Genomic DNA, 15,145 nt, shown 5'->3' with positions numbered 1-15,145 from the left:
CCCCACATGGAAGTTAACATGGGCTCCTCTGTCGTGATCATCAGCGGGCAGGCGCGCTCCAAGAAATTCGAGTGGCTAGTATAGCTTCGCAAAGCCTAAAAGATCGTCAGGGGATACTCTGGCACCCGATTTCCAGAATACCGGTGATCAGAGCCAGTTCATCCCACACATGCCTAGCCAAGAGACCAGGAAACGCAGCCTCGCTGTCGCCGGTTCGAGGCCAAAGAGCGACTTTGCTCGGAGAACACTAGTCTTGCAGCCTCATTCTGGGATGGCTCAGCATTTACCGATGGGTGAGGACAATGCGGCAGTTCAGTTAATGGCACAACATGCAGAGGATTTTAAGAGAGAGTGTTCGAGTCGGAGGGGGTCAAACTCGGACTTAACACCGATCAGGCCATACCTTCAAGCTTCCCAAGGAAGCAATTTCTTATAGGCAAAAATCACAAGTCCTTTGTCCTTTGCTTTCAAAAGCAAGGAGAAAAAGCTGAAAAGAGACCCATGGGAGTCTCGTTACAACTCGAGTAGTGTGTTCTAAGTAGCGCAGGCCGGAAAGGAGCACAGGTGGCACATGTTCCCCCCCCCCCCCTTCCTTAGGTTCTGAGGGTATCTTTGGGGCCATCGGGACCTACGATTATGGGCCCGAAAGGCCGACCTGAGGTCGCATTCAGGAGCCTCGGCCCGCAGGGTAGGACCCTATAACGCCAGTCAAAGGTCCTCGCGCGCTGATTATGGACCCCCTGAGTCGATAGGGGCCTACACGTCAGTCAAACACCAGCAATAACGCACAGTCGGCTCCGCGTCGGTATGAACCTGAGCGTCCAGTTCCCAGCCAGCTACAAAGCCAGGGTCAGCGATTTACACTGGTCGGGGCCCCTGTATTTGTTAGAGGCCTACAGCGCCTATCAAAGGGTCCAGCGTTCGCAAAGGAGACACACCAGAATCAACGATCAAAGGCCAGTTTTAAGGGCTTACGGACCCGATGAATTAGCTGCAGACACATACTGAATTGCCGCCCACATGTCGATCCATTTACAAATGAGGTCGACTGTTACGACCTATATCGTCGTAAGCTGAAATATCAGCCAGAGGTTCTCTTGCACCGTTTTCGGAACCCCTGAGACACTGCAGGTGTCTAAGTTTGCCAGAGACCACAAACACCAAACGGTCGGCTGCCTGCCAATCTAATGCCTCGGGCCTATTTCTCAAGCAGGAGCAGGGCTGGGTTTGAGTTGGTTTGAGTCCCTACAACAATGGCTGAGGGCCTCTGTGTCAGCCAGGGACCCAAAGTTCCCACTAGGGGGTTAGGTGTCGGCTAGTGGCCCCTAATCGGCTATGGGTTTTGTTTGAGGAGGTCCGAAGAAGGACCAAATGACTCCTCAGGAACAAAGATCAAAGACCCGATTGAAAGACTGGAGAGTCCGAAGGACTGATCGCTGGTCACATTAAGGATGAGGGCCTCTTGCACCGATTGGGGACCCTCAGACGGTGCGGGTTCGATTTCGGCCAGAGATTACTAACACCGACCAGTTGGCAACGTGGTGATATAGCTTTGGGGTCCATTTCTCAGGCAGGGGCAAGGCTGGGCCCGCGATTTACATTGGCCCAACCACTGCAACAGTGCGGACCATCAGTATGGGCCGGGGGCCCACAGTGCCTAGCATGGTGTTCAGGGTCAACAACGGGTGTTGAGTCGATTAGAAACATTTGCTCATCGGGGACAGGAACGGGATCCCAGTGACAGAGGGCATCTTACTATGGTCGGAGCCCTCTGAAAATGAGACGAAATCTGAGAATCTGTGATGAGTGTTCACATGGAGACAACGGAAGTGTCGTGTGCCATTCAGGGGCCCCTGTGCCCGGTGGTGAGCCCTCCATCCCACCTCCAGCATGGGCCTGTGAATATAAAGTGGAGTCCACGTGACAACTATTAAACCACCTGCGGCGATCCGGGCTGTTGCTGCGTCAGTGAGAGTCCTGCATCGATCCGGAGTCAGAGGGCCTCCCGCGTCAGGGAGGGGAGCAACGTGATATGATGTATCCCTCTCAGGGCCTCCAGATTGGCCAGGGGATCCCGCCAGGTGTAGCCGGAATGACAGCCGGAAGACACCTCGCGGGGGAGCGGAATGGCCCTTCATCCCTTCACCGGAAACAGCAATGTGCCCCTAGTGTTCTACATACCGTTTCCCGAAAAGAAATAGATATCTCATAAGTGTTGAATGGAGTGGGTCGAAATGAATTAAAACGACCAGAAACTTCCCATGTTTGCCTTTTAAAAAATCATTTTCTTTGCAGAAATGACTAGTGAAACAAATTACATCAAAAGGTTTGAACATGCACACCCACAATCTCGGGACCATTGACAGCAATGACCTGGAATGCAGCTCCCATAAGACCGAACGGAGTTGACCACTGCATGCGACGCCAGGTGGCGGGCGCCCTCGTGAAAGGATGGTTCCGAATGTCTTTCAAAATTGATTCCAGCGGCTTAAAGATGAGACTGGGCATATCTTTTTTACATCATTGAGGTTGTCCTCTGGACAGATTAACAGCTACAGCAACAAGGAAAATAAGGGTTCTATATTTACTTTTCCAGCTCCACCACAAGATTTCAGCACAACTTTGCAATGCTGTAAATCCCTAGCCGCTTTTATCATTAATCTAAGAATCGCACAAGTGAAATTCACACCAGGAAATTTACGTTCAAAGCCACGTTATGTGGTTTGCATCACCAACCAATTCTGAATGTTACATATTTTCAGACAAGCATGGCTTGGTCATGTCAATACAACTTGTTAATTCATTTAGACCGAGAGTCTAAAATCGCGGAAACTTCAAAGGTGGTATTCCACATTTTTATGGGATTTGGAATTGAAATAGCCCTCTTGAAGACTATTCGGTGCAGTTCACAACCCTGCCCGTCTTAAAACCTAAGCCCCTCTAGTTTCTGGGCTACATGCCCACACAGATATACAGACCACTTCGGGGAGCTTTTGCAAGGTCGCCCAGCCATCCATGACACTATAATATTGGATTCAAATCCTGCTATTTCGTTAGCCAACCGGCGATCAAGGCAAACAAAATTGTTGAGTCGTTCATATACGGCGTTCGTGAGCACGATTTCCAGATAAAACGGCCGCTCATTGGCTCTCAATCAATGTTGTGAAAGGTACGGTCCCGTAATCAAACGATAGCGTATGAGGAAGAATATTTGCTACACAAAGAAAATATGCTGTCTTTAGCAGCATTTTCCACTTAAATGTATAATAATATTTATAAGTGAGTTAATTCCGGCATATCTAATGTTTGGTTCAGTCTCTTGAAGAGAGAAACGTTCTCTTTGGTACGTCTGAAGAAAACAGATAAAGAATTCAACGAAGCTTATAATTCTCATCGGATCAGAAAGCGTCTACTGGACCACTGGCACATGAAGTGCGCTGGCAATTTGTTTCATGCGGTCATTTAAAGTAGGATTTTTCACATTTTGACTATAACATGTAAGAAAAACTAATTGTGCGGTAGATTCTGGCTTCTTTTCCAGTTATAGCAGGATATCAACAAAACATGTCCTACTTCAGAAACGGACTATTTCCTGCGATTTTGGTAATCATTTGGAATCAGGGGGCCTTCATCAACCCCTGCCCGCTATCGAAGGCTCTGGCTGCGCACCTTCCTGCTCTCGCCGGCAGAAGTCTGTCTTCACCCTCTCAGTATCAGGGGGCCTTCATCAACCCTAATACCGGCTTTCGAAGGCTCTGGCTGCGCACCTTCCTGCTCTCGCCGGCAGGAAGTCTGTTTTCACCCTCTCAGTATCTCCACCCTCAGCATCATTTCTCATAATGCGATTTATTGTACTTTTGTGTTGTGATGTTTTGCCTAGTAGCAAATTAAGATGCAAGAACATGTAAAATTAGTGATAGCAAATTATGCTGTAAAAACAAACAACAAGAGCATGTGCAAATACACATTGCTTTTTCAAAAAAGCGTGGTGATTCAATAGTCCAAAAAAGTCCAAAATTGAAACACGTTAGTGAGGTTCTATCCCATGGTAGACCATCACAAGTTAATGGGACCAGGCCACCATTGCACGGAAAGGCAGATGAAGCTTTCGCAGGCGTTTGGAGAGCACGCACGCGTCGATTTAGGCTGAAAGAGTTCATGTTATGAGAGCTTCGGAAGTTGTTTTTGTCTCGAGCCATTCCTGTTAAGCAGGCTCCTCCGCGTGAAAGCATATTAGCCTGATTTTTGCTACGCTTATACTAACAAATGCAGACGCAAACCATGAAGGACCGTTGTATGTACTGACAGTTTTGGCTTGTAAGAAAACAAGATCAACGGAGAAAGCAACTGATCTCCACCTCCAATGATTTAACGATATCTAATCTGCCTACTATTTCAAATCCCTTTGCATCACATCAAAGTAGTTCAAAACGCAACACGGAAAAGGTCAAAGGCAGCAACTTTTTTGGCATGAATCCCTTAGGAGGGAAGAGGGCCCTGTGAAGCGATTTTGGCACGGGCTGGACAAAGCTTAGCACCTGGCAGCGTGATAAAAAACATATTTGTAGAGCACTTCGGTCATGTTCTCCTGCTGCCGGCCATGCCTCACTTTTCTATCCAAATGCGATGTAAGACATTATTCCGATCCGTGACCGATGACACCTCTGAAATGGTTACAACTCGCCTCGCAGCGGCCGCAGCTGCTGCGAGGCGCATTTGGCGCATAACCTGCTGAGAGCGAAGCGTTCGCCTGCTGCCCAAAGGCTGCGCCATGTCTTCCCTCTGATCTTTTCGCCTTCTTTCGCACACGCCTCTGCCGAGAGCACAAACCCGACGATAAAAACCTTGGAATGTTGCGACTCAGGCACTGTAGATAAAAACAGCCGAACAAAACGGGGGATTCCGCTGCCATGGAGACGTCCCCTTCACCACCTTCTTTAACCGAGTCGTAAACGAGTCCAGTAACATACGGGTGTCTAACCGCTGTTCCCGCAACCCAGCATATGCGTCCAGGACATTCAGTTTCTCAGACAGGTCGTGAAGGCCACCACTGTGTGAACCATAAGTGACTCACTGAATGACGTCATGACGTCAAAAGTAGTTCTGTCCACGCCTGTTAGAGTGGCGGGAAGTGCAGCTTCAAGTCATTAGTCCAGCCTTTTGTGACGCAAAAGCTTCAGATTTGTCAAATTCAGTGCAGCGAGACGGCCCTGCCACCTCGGCGCGCTGCACACTGTCAGCGAGCTCTTTTCCTGTCTCCGACCACACTATGCGGGGCTGGAAGGTGCCGGCAATCAGCCGCGGGGGATTCCGCGGGAGATGACAGCCCACTGGTAAAAGGTTGTTTATATGGACCGGGCGCATTTCGATGAGAAACGACGAGCAGCGCGCGTTTAAAACAATCATTTGATCAAATAAGGATGCAACGTGAGGTTTTTTTGTCACCCATAAGTTTACTTCACATGCCTGCACATTCTTTTCTTGGCCCAGATCAAACAGAGGAATATGGGTCACAAAAATGTCATACTTGGTCACATATCACGCGCATTGTTATGCTATGCATGAGCACATTACACAACTATTACGCATTATTTGCGTAATAATTATGTATTGTAGGCATGTGTTGCGTAATATTGCATAATACGCAACACATGCCCGACTGGCTGGTTGAATACCCTTTGCGCGGATGAGCTGGATGTGAATTCTGATCTGAAAATCGAGAGCTAGAGACAGCAAACTCACAGTGTGCGCTGGCCTGTATGTGAACTCTCTCATGTAGAACATTTGAAGTTCTAGGTCATAGCCTTGGAGTCCAATAGGGTCAAACACGGTCAAACTCCAGATTGACATCCAAAGTATCCCCAGATTTCTCATGCAACCGCCTTGAACCTAGAAACCAGCTCTAAGGAACAAGTCGCTGGTTTTCATTTAGGGTCAGTGACCTGTCAGACCTTTAAAAACTCACGGTGACAAAGCCCACGAGATTGCTTTTTTGTCATAAGCGTCAGGGATTATGCTACGCAACATGTTTCTAAAAAATGTTTACCCTGGTCATTTCAGGTCAGGGGCCTACTTTGATCTTTAAAAAGTCGATGGAATATGTCTGTTGCGGTCCCTGTTAGTGATGAATTTGAAATATTCTAAATCAATTTAATTTATTGCCTACGAGGATTTCTCACATATGTATGGTCTCGTGTAGCACTGTATTGTCGCATCAGATTGCACGATTCCACACAAATGACCCTCGCTGATCGCGCCTTGGCCTGTCCTTGACCTGCCGTAGGTCAGCGCCAGTACAAGGTAGTCTATCTTTATATGAAGCGATCTACTATTCAATTTCCTACAGCTACACCAAGTTTGACGCGGCTACATCAGGCCATTCGGAAATAGTTTTCAATAAAGCCTTTGGGGTTAAATTGACCCCAACCCGAACGCATATTGCAGAGAGGTCAAATGTCCCTATATCGCACTTACATACGCATGATTAAGCCCCTTTCGTTGCGAGGCTCCGTTGGATGCTTGTCCGCTCTTTTTTATAAAAAAATTTCGTTTTTAAGCGCTGCCGCCCTCCCTTCCGCCCAAAAACCGTATCTTGCTAGGTATACACCTGTTCATTTCTTATGGACAAACAGAATCAGCATGGCAAGATAGCACCAAGGGCTCTTGAAACAGAGTTCAAACCGATGCTGACGTCCATATTTGTACCGTCTTCTTAGCCTCCTATAAGCACACTACCGAAACTAAAACTCTATACGCATCCACTAAGCATCAGTGATGAATCCAAAATTTCGTCAAGCGGGTCCTCGAGATTATTGACTCCTGGGGTGTGAGACCCCTCCAATATTCAAATGTTAATTAAAATCCTAAGATTCCGGCCACTACATTTTACGATTCCTATGAATGATATTCGCTACATGGGAACCAATTTTCACGCGCTTCCTTTTCTGCCGTTGAGAACTAAGCTTGCCACGCATGTACCTGCGTGGAGTGCACACATTTTGTCCACACCATCATTACACAAATGTTGCACGCGTTTTGTCCCCAATAGACAAAGGAAATTGCATGTAAGAATGGTGCGTAAAATTACATTCGGGGACCGCGCGAAAAAAATCATCAGCGTTTATCCGACTGCTTCTCTAAGGCAAAGGCACCAAGGGAAATCGTGATCGTGTAGACTTCGGATTTATGTACATGAAAGGATTAAGCCAGAACTGTGCATACAATCAGGCGAAACATCCCGGCGTTCAGCAGCACACGCGGCGAGGTCGGCAACAAAGTCAGATCTTTTTGACTTTATGGGAAGAGTTCACGACCAAAATTAAGAGCCCGGAGCAATTAGATAGTTCCGCTGTCGATTAACATGTAGACTTCCGCTAACGACGCAGGTCCTCCGATCAATGCGAAACTCCAGGACCCATGGGAACGGCGCCTGAGCAATCAAAGGTACCACGGCAGGCCAAAAAAGGGGTTCCCACCACAGTGTAGAGCCCGCAGAGCAAGCGAGAAAAACGCACACAAACATGACAGATCCCTGAACGATCGGAAGCATTCCAACGGGTTAACATATAGCGCCCTGACCAGGGCGTCCTGAGCGTAGGGCGCCCTGAGCAAACTGGAATAATCCAAGACCATTATATATTGATTAATGCTGTTGAGCAATCGGGAATCACCCTGGGAGATCAACGTATATATTATATGTGTGTGATTTAATTTTGAATTTCGAACAGGTGGGCATTCAAATCTGACATTTCCAATATCAGCCTAGTATTTAGGATGTTAACATACCTGGATCCAAAGCTGTGATACACCGGAGGCGAAACCACACCGCAGCGCCGGTGTATTTTCCCTTTGAAGGAACGAGAAGACTGGAGAGATGGTACCTCAAGTGGGAGCTGGTTTCACCTTCTCGTAGTTGACGGAAAACAGGATTTTTGGTATGCTGACGTTCTGTTCGGTGGCAATTTGAGTGTCATTGCATTGCGTAGTGGGCGTCCTGTTGCAAGTGCTCGTGTGTCATGTAGAAGTGCAGTGACGTTTGTTGGCAGTAGATGCTGGTTGTGTATGAGGCTGTGGAGCAGTGCCAGTTTGTGCATGTTTCTTTGTTATTTGAGTGTTCCATTTCCAAATCGTCCAACAGTGCGTGAGTGTGTATTCTGTAGAGTGCACCGGCGACTGGTCTTGCTGCTCTGTACTGTAATCTGTCAAGTCTAAGGGAGTCGCTGGTTGTCAAAATTACGTCGTATATTACGTCATAATAATCAAACAAAGGAAGAATGTAAGTTGTATATATGTCGTTGACGTTATGCCGAGGCAGAAGTCGCGCTAGTGGGTAGAGAGGTCCAAGAGCTCTACGGAATTTTGGAGATGGTGTCATTAACGTACTGATGAAAGTACAAATCATTAGATATCGTCAGGCCAAGGTGTTTGTGGCTCGAAACGGAAGGGATTCGTTGGTCATCAAATGCCAGCTGCGGTGGGTTATGTGTGTTTCTGTTGGTGAATGTTTGTTGAATTGTTTTCGTGGCGTTGAACTCGATGAGCCGGTCTTTGCCGAACTCTTGAATGATATGTAAGTCGTGTTGTAGTGCCACTTGTACGGTAACTGGGTCGTGTGAGTGAGCTGTGCATAGCGTACTATCGTCGGTAAAGAACAATATGTCATTATCAGTGTTGTCGGCTAGGTCATTATGATATACAAGCGCAAGGAGAGGTCCCAGAACAGACCCTTGCGGGCACTCAACATGCATGGTCCTAGCTATGCTGAAACTGTTGCCTACCTTAAGTATATGCTTACGGCCTGAGAAATACGATTCCAGCCAATTGAGGAGATTTCCTGACACACCACAATAGTTGTTGCACTTGAGCAGGAGGCTCTTATGCCATATCTTGTCAAAATATTTACTAACGTCTAAGCAAATGGCTGTAAAGTCATTGCCGCGGTCCAAAGCTGCATGGAGATTGTTAATTAAATATACCAGCTGAATTTGTGTGCCATGTTTTGGACTGTATCCACATTGTTTCTCAGAGAACAGCCCATTCTCAGTTAGGTGTTGGTAGATATTATTAAAGATAATTATTTCAAGACTTTTTGACACACAAGGAAGTAAACTGATTGGTCTGTAGTTAGCAGGGTCCGAGCTTCACCTTTTGTTTTTGAAAATGAGGTGAACCTTTGCTCCTCTCCAGGTGAATGAAAAAACACATTGGCTTAGTGACATGTTGAGCAGTTAAGTGAGTGGAGTCTTTACCAATACGGCAGTCATTTTTAATATTTTTTGCTGGGGGATTGTCAGACCCGCATGGTTTGTTTGGATCGAGGGTGTTTAGTGTGCTCAGTACTTCATCCTATGTAATGGTTATGCCATTTAACGTGCGTGGTGGATCCGCAAGCGCGGTCTCGGGGACAGGTAGGTCGTCAGTTGCGAGTTGTGATTGTCTGGCAAAGAAGTCATCTAGTAAGTTAGCTTTATCTAAGTCTTCTGTCGACGGGGCTGAATCAGGTCCTACGAGCGGTGGCACCGCCTCAGCTTGTGTCCGTCCTACCATTTGTTTAGGAATGCGATGGTGCTTGTGTGGGTTTTGCTTTGCATGCAAGAGCTTGTTTACTTGATACTGCAAGTGGTTGTTCTTAAGTCGTTTGTTCATGCATGTGGTGAAATTTCTTTGTTGTCGCCAGCGGTTCCAGCGGTCAGCACTCATATACCTCTGAACAAAACTGAAAAGTCTGTCTCTTCTCATCTCTCTCTTTAGTGCAGCATTGACCGAAAGTTTGTCACAGTTTGTCATCCTGATTATCTTTGTTGGAATGGCTCCAGCAGCTGCTGCGGGCATGGTCTGCGTAAAGTTATTTGTCGCTGGGTCTATGCCATGATCAAGTACTCTGTCCCAGTCTGTGTTTACCACAAGTTGTGAAAGTTTGTCTGCAGCCATGTTTGTGTAGCCCCATACTTGTTTGGTTGATGGCTTTAGAGGTGGCGATGCACCCTTTATAGTGACCAAGGTAGGAATGTGATCTATTAGTGAAGAGGGGGGAGAACCCCACTGCCTGCAATAATGTTTGTGTTTGCTGTCAGCATTAAGTATCGTAAGTTGGCTGTGTCTTGTGTAATGCGTGTTGGCTGATCAATGAGTGGTGTCAGATTGAGTGATTCAACTGCGTGTTTCAGACAGACTTTAGATGGAAAGATATCACTGTGTTAGTAGGGTGAGCGTTAGTTAGATAGTTATTACCAGCATTAAAATGTTTCAGTATCGATATCGATGCGGGGTTATATGTTTGTACCATGCCAACACTGTCTGACAAGTTATCTAAAAACTGTCAGTCGACTACTAGAGAGATTGGGTGGGACATAGACACAGCAAACCGCAATAACTTCTGATTTGATTTTGGCGAGTGACCAGACCCGTTCAACTCCCTCAAGTTCGAGATCAGACAGTCTCTTTGCTGGGAGTTTTGATTTAAAGTATGCTGCTACTCCCCCTCCATGTCGAGTCCTGTGCTTTGTCATTGGGTTGTGGTAGTTGTGTAAATTGTACAAGCTAGGATGGACCTGTGAGTCAAGGTTGGTTTTTAGTTAGAAGCGAGGTGTCAATGTCGTTATATGTGGTGAAGAGAGCAAGCTCGTCCAGGCGTCCTGGAGATGTGATGTTTTTTATGTTGACATGTGATATTTCGACATTCTTGGTTGCAAGTGGTCCTGGGTTGATTTCAAGCCCACTCATCATGAAGGACATTTCAATGTAAGATATAGTCTAAGTGACAGTTTTGAGCATTTGTGTGCAGGAGCTGAGCAAGTGAAGGTAAAATGTGTGCTTGAAGGAGAAGAGTGGGTGAGAATTGGATAATGGTATCGCATGAGGGGTGAAAGGGATAGAGGAAAAATACCAGCAACTGCTGAACAGCCCACCTCCAATGTCCCAGCGGAAGAGGTTGATTGAATAATGTCAGAAAAAGTCCCTGGTAGCAGCAGGCTAAATTTGGCAGCAGGCACGCCGCAGCATCCAGGAACTTGTGACAAGTGGACAGTGGTATGAGGGTCGCACGTGTCAGTGTGGATAATAAGGCAAATGCAGTTACACAAAAAGGCTATGACCAAGAACAGAAAACAAATAAGCAAAATGGCTACTCTAATCATGTATCAAACATGGCTATGTCACTGGGGCAAAGCACACCTGATATGAGCATATCACATTGTGAGCATGGATCTCAAACCAACAGAAATATAATTACCGTTAACAAATGCAAATACAGTCAACCAGAACAGTCAACCAGACACAAATAGTCTGCACAGCATGCCTGATGTGAAATGACGGCCGCGAGCATAAATGCCATACATCAACCAAAATAAACACACAGTATGGAACAACAATACAAAATGCAACAGGGTCAGCATCGCTACAAGCTATCAAGATCAGTGACCTAGGTCAAGTAAAACAGGCCAGCTGCTAAAAAACCTTGACCACACACAACTTTATTGCAGGTCACTTGCCATCGTTCCAACTTTCCGTAGTAAAAAATATGGAAGTACCTATAGTTGAAATGTTTGATATTTCTTAAAACAGGCGAGGCCAGTGGTCTAAGGACGGGTAATTTTTTATTTCCATAAATTATGCAAATTTGCACCATTTTTGTGCAGTTTTTGTGCTTGCATATGAAGAAAATTATATACTTCACATCCACAATCATCATATGACCACCGAAAGTATAAACTTCGCCCAGGTCATGATCTACCTCTATGGGTGCCTACTGCGAAACACGCGCCGAACTCAAAATGGGAAGTTCATAGTAGGTTATGTTGGACGCACAATTCGAATACTCAACTGAAAAATATTGTGATATCATTCTAGTGCATGATGAGGTCAAAATAGGTCATGTGAGGGCATGCCATGTCATGCAAGATCTTCCAAGGTCAATGAATTGTGTTTTTCAATGGCCTACAGACTTTTCCTCGTATGAGTGTTTAGTGTATGCTAACACGTCATGGACACATATTGCAAACTTTTTGAAAACTTTGCAGTGCATAAATCCATCGTAAAAACGGTTGTTGTGTGGGAGGACATCCAGTTTTCGTGGAAAGCATGAAAAATGCATGCGTTGAAGGCGTGGCTCAATATGCAGGCGCTGGCTTGGATAGGAACTGTCACAACTAAAAATATGATGTAATTTGCCGCGGCATACGAAAGTAATGAGAGACCGGTTCTGGACGGTTTTCTGTTTAATTACAACGTAGCGCTAGCAAGCTATCTGGAATAATCTGGAAAAAATCAGCGGCTATATACGCACCAGCGGCTGTGTTTGCATCATACACTAGGTCAGCAAACGACAGCTTGCAGTGGCAATGACTGAGCTATAGCTTCATTATGCCACACCTTTCTACAGCAATGCCTTTTGTGTGTGGTTGCAAGAGTAGACTACCAGCCGCTTTCCCGTTCTAAAAAAGGAGTGTGTATTATGAATGTAGCGATTACATAACATGGCCGGACTTCGGTTTCCAAAGGTGCGTCAAATTATAGCACTCTGTATTTATTCTGTGCAGCATAACCGGTCGTCAAAACGGTAAGAAGGTATATCAGAAATGAAGGCCATCTTGATCGGAGTCATTTTTTATTGGATGACTTTTATGAACATACAGTCGAATACGACAATACTCCATGGAATGTTCAAAACAGAGATTTGGTTAAGAGATTGCGTCATGAGGAGACATTGGCCTTTGCAATGAAAAACATACCAGAAGTCCGCGGATACGCAACCTGCTAAAGCCAAATCTGTCGCTGATATCGCTAGTCGAAGGTTCCTTGTTACATCATGGTTGAGGTCAATTTAGATGTGCCCGATAAGGTCAATGACCTCTTAATAGGTCACGTTCGCAAATGCATCTAATTTTAGGTGGATCCAGACATGAAATGTTAGCAAATATGAGGATCTGTGCGGTCTGAGCTCACGTGATTTCATTGCGCTTATTGAAATTGGATGTGCAGTAAGAATTTGTCACTTACTGTTTTCTTTTCATCCCTTTCAGTTCACACCACACATTTTTATGCCACTTCCTAAAATTATTTTGCAGCCTGCCTTTGGTCTTCGTTTGGTGTGACTTAAGGAGTGTTACTTGCAAGGGTTATATAAATTCCAGTACATCATGCATTATTTTTTGGTACGTTTCTACTGTTTGTGCCTGACATTGTTTGGGTCATCAGGGCTTCATCTCCAATCGAATGAAGAAGCACAAAAAACCGACAAACGCCTTGCTAAGCGAGAAGTAAGACTACCATGTCCTCGTGCTTTGCAGTATGAAGTTGGACTGCAAGTGGGAGAAGACGGAACGTTTTGCAACATGTGCATGTGCATAAACAGCGTCTGGGAGTGCTCTACATATCCTGACTGCAAGGGCACGGAAATGGTTACAGCTTGCGCCCTCTTAAAGCTTACGGGTTACAACGATCCAAGATGCAGCGATAACTTTTTTGCGAATAGCGTCAAGCCGCTGAAATACCACCCATGCGTGCACGGCTTTGAACATTATATTGGAACAGTCCGCTGCAAGTGCGTACTTCGTAAGATACTTTGTCCGCCCATACCTCATGATTACCAAGTTGGGAACACACTATCCGTATTTGAGAAGCATTTACAGAACTCTTGCAGTGGCCTTCCATCGGAAACTTCCTTAATAATTGGTATCGGAAAGAGATGCACTTGCGATAAGTTTTTAAACCTTCTTTGTGATACGGTATTGTAGTGCTTAAACAAGCATTTCATATACAACGTGAACATGTAGGTTTTGACAGTTGTGAAAACAATAATTTCAGCAGCATATAACAGCTGTTGTATGTTGAAAATTATCCGTGTTGTGCTTTACATCAAATTTATAGTTGGCCTGGTATTCTTGAAAACTGCTAAGGCCTGATCCATATTCTAAGTCGTCAAAATCCATGCATATTAACCATAGCTTGGTACATGTTCTGAGTCAAAATGATCACTTCTCTTCATGGGTACAGTGGATGAGTGTGACAATAAAGTGTGGAAAAGTGGTGATGCTTTGTCTTCAACTTATCGACCAAAGAATAGAACGCCGATTCCTACGAGACAAATCAGTCACTTGCAAGTTACTGGTGGAGGTTGTTTTGCTCCCCTTCTATCTCTGGACCTAATAGACCGATCCGCCTGTTTGGAAGTGAAATAGATGATTTATATTGTTTCTATTATAATCTTATGATCCCGATAGGTGATAGGTTTGAGAGCTTTAAAAGACACAAGTGCTACAAGATGCAAGTACAGTGGCTACCTGCGCTACACCAATGAATCTGAACTGGAATTGGGCGGAAGCTGGAAGCCACCACCAATAAACTGCAATCGAAATACTAGATATAAGCCACCAGCAGCATGGTAAGATCAATTCGATCTATGCACTAATATGTGACAATATACATGCTTGGAAACACAAACGCTACGCAGCCATCACATGCTCTCATTGTGTTTGAAGGGAGTGTTCAAAAATGTGTAGTAGGTAACTAATCTAAATAGCCATTTTGAAGATCTTTCTGTGCAATTCACAACCCTGCCATTGTTAAGACCTAAATCCCCCTAGTTTCTGAACTACACAACCGCGAAGATGTGTAAATTTTTCGGGAGACTATTTCAAGGTCACCCACACATACATTACGTCATCAAAAATTATTGAAGTACTGGCATTCCATAAACCATGCATTGATCAAGGCCTAGACAAATACAGCTGTCGAGTAGTTCATATCTGGCGTTGGTGAACACGATTTCCAGATATAACGGCCGTCAGTTGGCTTTCAATCGACCTACGACAGGCACGATGACGTAATCAAACAATGGCGCATTGAGAAGCATATTCACTTAACAGATATATTGTGTTGCATAGAAGATTTTTTCATATAAACATATACCAATAGTTATAAGCGAGCGTTTGTCATCATATCCGACGCTTGCTTCAAGATCTTGAACTGTAGAAAAAATTCCCATAACTTTCATGGTCTTAACAACTTGTCATCCACATTATGTCAAGCCTGGCTGCTCAGTTAGCGCCGGCTACCTAGACGCCGAGAAATTAGATGGAAAATAGTTTGTATGGTGGAGTGATGTTAGGGGCGGAGGGGAGGGGACAGACAGCGTATATAATTACTA

Source organism: Pollicipes pollicipes, unplaced genomic scaffold (genome assembly GCF_011947565.3).
Source record: "Pollicipes pollicipes isolate AB1234 unplaced genomic scaffold, Ppol_2.1 Scaffold_4219;HRSCAF=4965_pilon_pilon_pilon, whole genome shotgun sequence".
Lineage (NCBI taxonomy): Eukaryota > Metazoa > Arthropoda > Thecostraca > Pollicipedomorpha > Pollicipedidae > Pollicipes > Pollicipes pollicipes.
This window is presented reverse-complemented; position numbering follows the sequence as displayed.